The following is a 12,128-nucleotide window of genomic DNA, read 5'->3' as shown; positions in this document are numbered from 1 at the left end:
ATAGTGTTTCACAAACACATCTTGTTTCAATTTATCAATATTATACTTTCAGACAAAGCAGAAAATGTGTTTGTGTTTTAAATCTTTTATACAATAAAAAATGATTAAAATACTGAGTATGTAAAATTGATTTCTTGTTTTATTTACTATTATCAACTATAATAATTTAAGCTTTAAAATTAATCGTTGATGTTTTAAAAGATTCTTTAAAGGGAGTGTGCTATTAAAAATCAAGTACAAGCTTGAGAATCTATACTGTTATTTGAGAGTACGTTACTGAAAGTCCAAGTAGCTCAAAAAATTCTATGTCTCGGCATCTCTCTTAGCGCAGCCGTACGTGTTTGCTCACGAATTCTATCAGGACACATTTTTATAGTGCGTTACCTTTTCTATACATGTACGCAATGTTGAAAACACTATCTTTTATTTGTCTGAGGAACTGAAGTAGAGATGTGCATTCAGCCTCGCCCAATGCCCGGAAATCCAACACAGATTCAATTTTGCGGTATTTTATGCCACTGTAATCGAAGATTTGGGGGTACATAGTTTTTCACAAACACATCTTGTATTTATTTTGGTTAACTTGGCTTTTTTCCCTTTGAAAAACTACTCATAATTCATTAAATGACATGAATTTAAGATCAGAATTTTCTCACTCTCTTAATAAATTTATGATGGCGGATCCATAAAAGAAATACAGTAACGGTGCATTTGGGGGGCAAACAAATTATCAAATTAAAATCAGATGCGTTTGTGAAACACTATGCGCCCGGCGGCAACAAATTTCAAAAAAGCAATTTTTTAGCATATAGGTCACAGTTAAGGTCACAAACTCATTATCCTAGGTGTCATTTAAAAGCACCTAATTAGTGAAGTATGCATACTAAATACGAAGTCTCTTTCTCCTACGGTTCAAAAGTTATGGCGAAGGTTAAAGTTGACAACAGACAAACAGGACAAAAACAATATACGATTCGGACGCATAAAAATGTGTCCTGATAGAATTCGTGAGCAAACACGTACGGCTGCGCAAAGAGAGATGCTGAGACATAGAATTTTTTGAGCTACTTGGACTTTCAGTAACGTACTCTCAAATGACAGTATAGATTCTCAAGCTTGTACTTGATTTTTGATAGCACACTCCCTTTAAAGAATCTTTTAAAACATCAACGATTAATAGTAAAGCTTAAATTATTATAGTTGATAATAGTAAATAAAACAAGAAATCAATTTTGCATACTCAGTATTTTAATCATTTTTTATTGTATAAAAGATTAAAAACACAAACACATTTTCTGCTTAGTCTGAAAGTATAATATTGATAAATTGAAACAAGATGTGTTTGTGAAACACTATGCGCCCGGCGACAACAAAGTTCTGAAAAGCAATTTTTAGCATATGGGTCTCAGTCAAGGTCACACGACCATTGTCCTTGGTGTCAGTTGAAAGTGCTTGTAAATGTAAACTTCAAAACGAGAAATCCGGATTCGAATAGCTAGTTTCGAATAAACGACAGCATATATAATTATGAACCCACAGCATATAATTATGAACCCACAGCATATAATAATGAACCCACAGCATATAATTATGAACCCACAGCATATAATAATGAAACCACAGCATATAATAATGAAACCACAGCACATAATTATGAACCCACAGCATATAATAATGAAACCACAGCATATAATAATGAAACCACAGCATATAATAATGAACCCACAGCATATAATTATGAAACCACAGCATATAATAATGAAACCACAGCATATAATTATGAACCCACAGCATATAATAATAGACCCACAGCATATAATAATAGACCCACAGCATATAATTATGAACCCACAGCATATAATTGAACCCACAGCATATAATAATAGACCCACAGCATATAATTATAGAACCACAGCATATAATAATAGAACCACAGCATATAATTATAGAACCACAGCATATAATTATAAAACCACAGCATATAATAATAGACCCACAGCATATAATTATAAAACCACAGCATAAAATAATAGACCCACAGCATATAATAATAGAACCACAGCATATAATAATAGACCCACAGCATATAATAATAGACCCACAGCATATAATAATAGACCCACAGCATATAATTATAGAACCACAGCATATAATAATAGACCAACAGCATATAATAAAATCATCTAACATAAGGCAGCCATGGCGTTCCATAGAAATGCCTATTAAAAGCTTCATCATTTCTTGTAGATTTTTTTTCATGAAAATACCTACATGTACAAAAGAGTTTTGCCAATCACAAACAGTTTAAAGTAATGTAAAACACGGGCGCCATTTTGAAACAATTAAATTGTCAGAGAGTTCCGAATGAAATCTGATGAATGTTTCACGCGGTTCTCGCACGCTTTGCCCGAAACGATTTACACGCTTTGCCCGAAACAGTAAACGGTTTACACGAAACGCTTCACAATCACACGAAACGCTAAACGGTCTACACGAAACGTTTCTCGCACGTAGGTCGCACATTTTTGTTGTAGTAGTACGTTTCAGGGTCTGTAAATTTTGTCATCACGCAACAATTCTAAACTTGCACATAGTTTTAAAAAATTTAGAAATATTTTTAAATAAAGAAGTTATCTTAGAGAAAAGGTTACGTGTTTTGTAGGCGGGTTCGGTTTTTAAATCAAAGTACTGATGTACTGACGGGAGTTGATTTTATCGAATATTATTTATTTTTAAATCAACGATATGCTAGTTTGCTTGGCAAGTAATTTATAATCTGCATTTGAATTATGCACATTTTTATAATATGATTTCTCTGACTTTTCCGACAAGAATTTCGAGAAAACCTCTAATGACTCATGTTGTGTTATATTTTGAAATAGAATTGATTTCAACAAACTGTGTTTTGGTATTCCAAATATTTCAAAAATTGTATGGATCCAACCAATAATGAACTTTAGTCTCGTTCAACCAGATGCTCGGCTGTCTCCGTTAATCTCCGACAAGTAAGAGATACCAGGTCACGTGATAGCTTGATAATGCAACCTCTAAATATAGACTGACTCTCTACTTGCCGGAGATGTAAGGAGAGAGCCGATGGTTGAACGAAAGTATATATTGAACTCTGGCGTAGGAATACACACGACTACAAAAAACTTCTAATTGTTCGTACCATTAAAAATCTGACTATTTCCAAGGTATTTATAATTAAGTTTCCTTTAAAAAAAATGCTTCAGCGTATATAACATCGAATTTATCGATTATTTTCAAGAATAAAGTCTTGTCAGCTGCGATGATTTGTGCTTAGGTGCAAACACAGTTTCAGTTTCGGTTTGCTAGAGTAACTGCATAGGAGAGATGATTAAAATCAACTCCCCAAAAACACAATTCCTGACATGAATCATGAGTACATGTAACAATGCTTGCTACCCTCTGAAAATTACTCGCCATTAAACATCTCATTTTTTTTAAAATGTTGAAACGATTACATAAACTGTGTTCGACAGATAGTTTTCCTAAAACATTTTCTTTCTTTCTTTTTCAAAACACGTTTTATCTACAGGCTTTCAATCACAACACATTTTTATAAAAAAAGCAGAACTGAAAGTTTAGTCATTATAATTTATTGACACCATATCACATACATTTTCAACTCGCAGCAACAACGGAAGACCTACTCGTGGCTTTGCCACGAGCTCTGCTCTAGTTTATTTTTCTTTTTGCTTGCAAAGATTTTTTGGATGAGGCTGCCATCCACCCACCCACCCCCTTTAAAAAAAGGCGCTGCTACGTATAACGTTACGTTTCAGGAAATTACCGTAATTATAGTGAATAAAATATTTGTGAGCATTCATCCAAATTAGTGCAATTTACAACTGTTTCCTGTATCTGAAGAAATGTCCTTATTCGTCAGCTGTTCTTTATCTTAGCCTTTGCAAGTTTTTGAGAGGATTTTGGTCATTTCAGCAGATTTACAATAACTTCAATTAGAGTAATTTCCCCTTATCAGTGCTTATTGTGACGTCAAAGCTGACGTTGGTTAAGTGTCGTCTTACTCTTTAAAACTCCCCTGAGAAATAAAAGTCTGCGAAATATACTGTTTTTTTTACTTAAAAAGCATGATGTTCTTAAAATTACACATCTTATAAGCTTTTCAAAGGTTTTACTTTGATTCTCGGGAGAACGTGATGTTGGAACGTGAGGTTGGAAACCATTGGAACTATGAATTGTGGGTCAAAATTTACTGACTCCGAAAAAATATATCGGATCAATGTGTAAACGTTTGTGACGTCACACGATTATTTTTGATTGAAAGTGTACTGAGGTGAACTTTAGAGGTAACATTGACTGTAGTCGCTTACATCGTTATTGTTTTGTCTTGCTGATTCTCGTGAGAGTGTGAAGTGATAAAAATTGCCATGATTACAGGGAACTACTGGGACGATTAAAACGATGCATTACTGGTCCGATTTACTGACGCCAAAAAAATCCTTTGAATGCAACTATACTCTGTCCCAAGATATTTTGGATTCACGTTTGGCTTAATTGTTTGATATTTATAAATACCTCAGGATCCAAACGATGTTCATTCAAAAGTATGAAAAATTTCCAAGATTTCTCAGTCAAAACGCCCCTGTTAGCTTATCAGGTTTCAATACAATGCTAAAAAATGTGATGTCTACGGAGATTTTGCATTGCAGCAAGCCCGGATGATAACGTTGAAATATTGCGCGATGTATTCCGAGTGTATTCCGAATGGAGAAAAGATGTAAACATTCCCCATTTTAAATCTCCGTAAGGAATCTGTTTTCGTTCCTGTGAATTTTTCCGAGTGAAAGATGATAATGTGTCAATGAAATTATCTTGGAAAATATCCCTTTCAACTATTCCAATTGCACTTCTTTCACAGGTAAGTGTATTTTTATTAAAAATCGTCCAAACGTGAATCCAAAATATCTTGGGACAGAGTATAGTCCGAATTTTCTATTCACACACGCCTTGCCGGTAGAGCTCGCTTCGCGCCGGCGCTAATACCGAGCGCAGCGAGAGGCGGGCGAAGCCCGCCTCGCGAAGCGAGGATTAATGGTAACACGTATATATAAGAAAATCAGTGGAAAATGAAAGTTTAATCAGGGGTACTAAGGCCAAAAAAAATTTCTTCCAGCCCTGGGCGCCGCCATATTGGCAGCCATTTTGTTTTTAAAAAGTTAGTTCGATCATTGATTGACTGGTACTTATCGATGTTTATTGCCCCTAAACTCGATTAAATAAGTTCCAGTGTTTCAATAGAAGTTAATTTGAATTAAAAGAAATTATAAAGGAAACCAGATAAGTATCAATAGTGCTTCAATCAAGAAACACGACTTGTTCTATGTATGTCTTATCAAATTATCAGATGGAAAATAAAAACATTAACGTAATTTGATTTGAACATATTTTATTGTGTAAGTAACACAAAAGGATCGGAAACAAGTTCTTGCAACTTACAAGTTCCTCTCCTAATGATAATACATACAATATATACAATTGTCATAGTACATGTAATATTACATGTTACTTATAGTTATTGACTTTATAATAATTAAATTCATAGACATACATTTACAAAGTAATTGCAAATATATAGTAGATAACGTTAATGTACAGTATAGAAAGCAAAAGCAAAAAGGAATTTAATTATTAAATCTTCCAGACTCATTAATAAACTTTTGAACTGCTGAAAAAATAAAGCAGTTTGTATTGTAAGACAAATTGTCACTACCCCAAAGAAGCAAATGTGAGTTAATTAAAATTGTTTCATCAAGCCTATTAAAAAGTAATTCAAAAAGATTGTTTCTTGCATTTACATAATTCTTGCATACAAAGAAAAAGTGATAAACATCCTCCTTTTGACCACAAATACAATTGGGTGATTCAATAATGTTTCTTCTATACAGATCATAATTCAAAATACAGTTGTGTCTCAACTTGGTATGTAAAATATTAATAGTACGTTTACCAAATGAAAAATATTTTGGAGGTTGAGGAATACTTTCAGTAATGTTTTTCTTGAATATGTTGAGAGACGTTGCTTCCCTAACTTCTAATTTGAGAGAATTCCATTTCCGAATGGTGTCAGGTACAAAAGATTTTTTGTAAAGTTCTAATCTGCTGATTGGAACACTATAATTTTCGCTATTTCTTGTGTGATATATTGAGACATTTTTTGTTACGGGAGGAATAATATTGCTCAAGTACTCAGGTACTTGATTTGTATGAATTTTAAACATGGTTATTAATTTAGCCTTATTTCGTCGACTGACCAGAGATTCCCAGCCAGTTTCTGTGTAGAGAGAATCTGTAGATGCTAAAATGGGTAAACCAGTAACAATCCTTGCAGCACTTAATTGAACTTTTTCTAATCTCTCCATGTCAAACATATTGCAACCGTCCCATACTACAGAAGCATATTCAAGAACTGGTCTAATAAACGTGATATACATTTTTGATAAATTAGTTCTACCTAGAGTAAACTTAAGTTTTTTCAAAAGTCCTAATTTTTTGTATGCACTGTTTACTATATTATTAATATATTGAGACCAACTTAAATCATTAGAAAAAAGTAAACCAAGATGTCTGTGGGTTGAAACATAGTCCAGTTGACACCCTTGAAAAAATAACTTAGGAAATTCTTCTACATGTTTCTTAGTGAAAAAAACAGCTTTTGTTTTAGACGGATTAAATTTTAACGTAAAGGAACTGATCTTTTAAATACTGAATAAAGTATTAAAATTTATTACAGCGGCATTCATATGAGGTAAATTGATGAACAATGAATCATTTAATATTTATTCGTTTGATGAGATATCGGCGCTTCTGATTGGTTGAAAAATTTCTTTGATACCTGCATCAATAAAATTTTTGCCGGATCTACTTTTCTCAACTGTTCTGATCTAACACTATTTATTAAACGGGAATTTCCAAGATAAACACTGTCAACAAAATGTAAAGTTGTGTCTGTTTTATTGTCAGCAAACAAAATGCAACCTTGTGAATAAAAAAACTTGAAAGTTTAACCTTCAAAAATAAACAAAACACATTGGTTGATTCACGAAAAAGAAAATTAAGCGTCTTCTCACGATTTCGTCTGCTTGAGATCAATCAACCTTTACAGCGAGGCTGGCTGTTCCTTTTCCAGGAATATTATAACGAACATATAGGCCTATAAACTTTCACGGTAACACTGCTGTTCAAATTTGGTAACGATAATTTTTAAATTTACACACGTAGATGATCGGTCATCAGAATATATAAGCGTCGTAAAGAAAAGCTATGAGTAATGCATCAACTCCTTCGGCGCATTCCAAGCGGCAGATATATACCATTTAAGTACATCACTGGCTATCTAGTTACCACAACGTTTACAAAAGTCGCTTATACATACTATACTTTGTCGACATATCAGCTATTTTCGTCCACGATCGCCTTTCCTTGGATGGTTATTTCCAGAATTTGCATATTCCAGCGATCTCACATGAAAACTATTTTTAATACGAGTTTTTCTGCACAGTGAATAATATCACAAGCTATCGCATGTATTTTCTTTTCGTTTTCAATTCAGCCGGTTCAGATTTTAACTCACTATTTGTGTTTAATATTCCATTAAATTCAGCACAAAAGCTCTGCATCAGCTGAAGGCGAATCCATTTTGAATATTGTTGCTGTTGTTGTTTTGTATTCATATGCGCCGCTTCATTTACATTATTTATATTTTTGATCAATGACACTTCACATTTTTTTATTTGAAGTTGTTTTATTAAATGATAAAAAATGAAGATAATGCTACGCGCATTGATGAAGTTTTCCGGTCAATTTTTTCTTTGATACATCGATCAATAGAAAAATTATTATCTTCATTTCTTAAAAGAAGAAATAAAAAAAATTGGAATAACGTAACTCTCTTCGGCTATTTCCGTAGACAAAACTTGAACGTTTTACGTCTGAGATATGACGTCATAATGTAGACTGAGCACGCGACGTTTAGTTTAACTTTGACGAATGGTATGAGTAGGCAACCATGCAGGCGAATCCTACTGTGTGCGTTTTAAATAGATTTTATAATACAAAAGTCAACCTGCACTGTGTTAAATTTGCGCTCGGTCCAACGGTCCCAACGTTTACATATTATGTTTTACGGTGTGACCGTTGGGGCGAGCGCAGAAGGAGTCACACATCTGTCATCATTGTTAAATGCAACCCGTGGACTTAACCAAACCAAAAAAACTTTGGCTTTGTCTCGAAAACTTTTACCACCGCAAGGAACCGGAAGATATCAAACTTTTATTCCAATGGTCCCTTCCTAAGTTTATACACTTAAACAAAAAACTACCACTGAGCATTAATAAAATAATAAAAAGACTTATTAAGATATTTTGATAAACACAAAGCCGGTTTTTTTTTATTTTTTATCTCTTCTTTACCTTTTAATAATGATCATTGTAATCAATAAATTTGTGTGTCTGTGGTATTTCTCATTTTGTTCTTTGTTGTTACCGGTGTTTTAATTTTCCTGTGACATCAATTTTGTTTTTAATCTTTCTAATTTTTGTACGCTATATAAGCGTTGTAGACATGTGCCCTCCCCCTTTTTTTAGTGTGTGATATCCAATATTATTGAAAGGTTTGACCACATACGCAACTATAACAAATACATGTAGATATTATAACAGTTTAATTTTTTTCTTTTATTTATTTATTACAAAATGACGTGGCTACACGTAGATCTAGTAATGATTAGACTTTTCTTTTTTAATAATTTTTTGTCACCTACCTAACGTATACAATGATTGGATCAATATGACAATAAATTTAGCATGGAACTTGCATGTGTATTTACTGAGCAAAAAAAAAAATCATCAAAACAAAACTAATCAGCCAAAGAGTCACCGTTAATAGTGAGCGCAGTATCAGTATTAACGGTGACTCCCTACTGTGTACTTCCTACACGTTACATTCAGTACAGATGCTTGGTCCACCTCTAAATGTATCTCGGGAATATAAAACGCGAGATCACTGTGACGTCATACTTAACTTTTTGCGCTCGACAGTTTTCGTAAATTGTCGGACAAATTCGGGGAAGGAAATGACGTCATAGATACAGTTTTTTACGTAAGCATATATGTTGTTTACTTTAATGTTTTTAAAAGGATTTTTTATTGTTTAATGAAAATGATGTATGCGATTTACAGGTAAGAATATTCCTTAGAAACGCTTCCTGTTCCGCCAAGTTGCTATGCACCGCAAAGGATCACTGGGATAGTAGAACGTTTTCACGCGGGTCCACAAAATTTTCTTTGAACAATGTGAAGATTTCAACTCGAATTTCCTCCGTTCGTACACGTTGTCTATGGAGCTCGCTACGCGAGCGGCGCTTCGCGCCGCCTTGCTGCGCTCGCTATAATAGTTTACGTCCCTGATGGTACATAAACTTATATTTACATGAAAGATATTCGTCAGTAATGAGGTAATCTATCACTAATGCTACTAGCTGAAACAGCCTTTGTAAGTTGTGTCATCAAATAAGTCTATAATATAGTTTAACTAAAGCTTTTTATCCTTGATAATTCAATAGCCCAGTGTTTTATTGATAAAAATGTTCCCACCACATCCATTGAACCTCGATCAAGGCTGCGGGAGATTTTTTCAGACTCGTAACATCGGGAGGGAGGGGGGGGGGGCGGCTCGCTACAAACATTTTTACATTTTCTTTAAAGTAGAGTATGGAATTTTAAATGAGTCTTAAATCCCCTCTTTTTTTTTATTGTTTTCTTGACAAGATTTCGGACCCCCCCCCCCCCGGCCCACATGCACGTTCAAAACCGTGCCTCGTCAGATGCAGTCATTTACTTATAAATATATATGTACATGTATATCATACTTTTAGTGATGCCCGGTAATAGACCTACCTTTAACTGTTTTATTAATTTGCTTATGTCACTACAATTTCTTCTGTGAACATTTTAATGTTAATTTCGTTCATTTCACTATACAAATTGTTTTATGCTTCCAAAAACAAGAGTTGGAGCCTTCAAAATTTAACTTTCTATGTGTAAATTGTTTGCTGCAAAGAAAAAGACACCCCCCCCCAAACCCTCACACCGATGCTTCGTGCTTGTGCTGTCCGTAAATTGAAATATAATATTTAATATATTTTGTTTGTTTTGTAGTTCACGGACACAACAGGGAGAAGTGTCAGCCCGTAATAGACGCTCTAAAGAAATGTTGCGAGCAACCAGGGACAGAGAACTCCGTCGTCTGTGACGGCATGAGACCCGCCAACAACCCGAACATGAAATCCTGAACAGTTTATTCTATAGAATGATACAAATATATATGTTAGATATAATGATTTTTTTTAAATAATTGAATCCGACAAAATGCCGAGATTTCGGAAGACAATAAATATGATATGTACGTAACTTATATATACAAATTGTGTACCTCCGATTTCAATACCATTGTTGTGTATAATTATACATGTACATGTATATAATATACACAATGTTTTTGTTCGATACTTGTGTTTGCGCTAAAATAAGTACCTGTTCGTGCCAAATTTTTTTGTTTAAGAGTATGTATATGTACAAAACGCCATATCAATAAACATGTAACAATCATGATATATATAGTAATTAAAAGTTTGTTGAATATGTATGTATGTATATATATTTTGCCTCCGTGCTTCCCTCTTTCACTGCGTCGTTGTTCAGGCGCCTATTCACACCAACTCCTGCAGGTGGTCAAGCTGAACTAAAAGAATTATTCGTATCAGTTTACTTTCCGAAGCCTCTATGCAATCATCTCATTCCGCTATTTTTCAAAAATATTTTTCACACCTCCAATTCGTTATTTTTTTTTGGGGGGGGGGGGGGGGGTTGTGTTAATTCTTTCTACACTCGCACGCACTCGATCCTACCAAAAGTGTCGAAAGTCATTGCAAGTTCAGTAGCCTACATGCCCCTACACCCTTTTTCTGCTGCAAACCGGATCGTAACTTATACACATGGGACCAATATCCCATCATCGGTGTCCCCCTAGATATAAAAGATCTATTAGAATAACTCGCATGGTTTCCCGAAACCGAAATATCCAATCAGGTCGCTATAAGGAATCCTCATTATTTGACGTCACGGGCAAGACATACAATCACAATATGGGGAGGCTGTTACAGCCTCCGTCTAAAAAGGAAAACATTTTTAACGCCAGGGCAGGAGCCTGCAGAGACATATACAACATATATACATGTGTATGTGTCATGTTGTAAATTTTGAATTTAAGGGGGTGGGTGTAAATACAGAATTTACAACATGACTCATGTTGTAATAATATAATTTATTATCTATTTATAATAGGGACATCATAGAAACGACAATATAATAACTTATACCATTAATTATACTACATGTAGTATAAATTTCAAGTCCAATCAGGAAACCACATCCGGGGTCAATTCGCACCCCTCCTTTTCGACCAAATCCGGCCGTCGCCAAGATATGAAATGCGTTCCGACGCCCCGGTTTTTTTTTAAATCTGCAATGTAATCATCTTCATATATTACGGCAGCAGAAAAAATAAAATCGGTTGTACGATTTTTAAATCATCTGAACGATTTTAAATTTACTTTGTATGATTTTTTTTTTATGATCTCTTCAACGATTTAGAAAATCGTTTCAACGATTTAGAAATCCGTTCTAACAATTTAAAAAAATCGTTTCAACGATTTAGAAACTCGTTCGAACTTTTTAAAAATCGTTTAAAGGATTTTAAAAAATCGTTTGAACGTTTTAAAAAATCGTTTGAATGTTTTAAAATTGGTTGTACGTATTAGCAATTTGTTTATAAAATTTATAAATTAATCGTTTGAATTATTTTTAAATCTGTACGTACAATTCAGAATATTGTTTGTATGATTTAGAAAAATCAACTTTTCTTTTTAGATGTAGACAGGCATAGCCTTCATGGATGAATGCTCTTAAATTAGTGAAAAAAAAAATCTTTGTACATATACGTGTACTATCACAAATTAATTATGTTATTATCATAGTACAAGGATTATTATTATATCATTAAAACGTTTACACATAACTAGG

At 33.8% G+C, this 12,128-nt stretch overlaps 1 long non-coding RNA gene across 1 annotated transcript; it reads left to right on the top strand.

The window, feature by feature from the left end:
• The first annotated feature begins 3,493 nt into the window (after positions 1-3,493).
• LOC128180801 (uncharacterized) lies at positions 3,494-10,387 on the top strand. The gene is made up of 2 exons (XR_008243255.1): positions 3,494-4,909; positions 10,206-10,387. It is a non-coding gene; the product is annotated as an uncharacterized LOC128180801 (long non-coding RNA).
• Positions 10,388-12,128: the final 1,741 nt, after the last annotated feature.

This window comes from Crassostrea angulata, chromosome 4, assembly GCF_025612915.1.
Source record: "Crassostrea angulata isolate pt1a10 chromosome 4, ASM2561291v2, whole genome shotgun sequence".
NCBI classification, from domain to species: domain Eukaryota; kingdom Metazoa; phylum Mollusca; class Bivalvia; order Ostreida; family Ostreidae; genus Magallana; species Magallana angulata.
The sequence above is the reverse complement of the archived record's forward strand: the minus strand, read 5'-3'. Positions and strand labels throughout refer to the sequence as shown.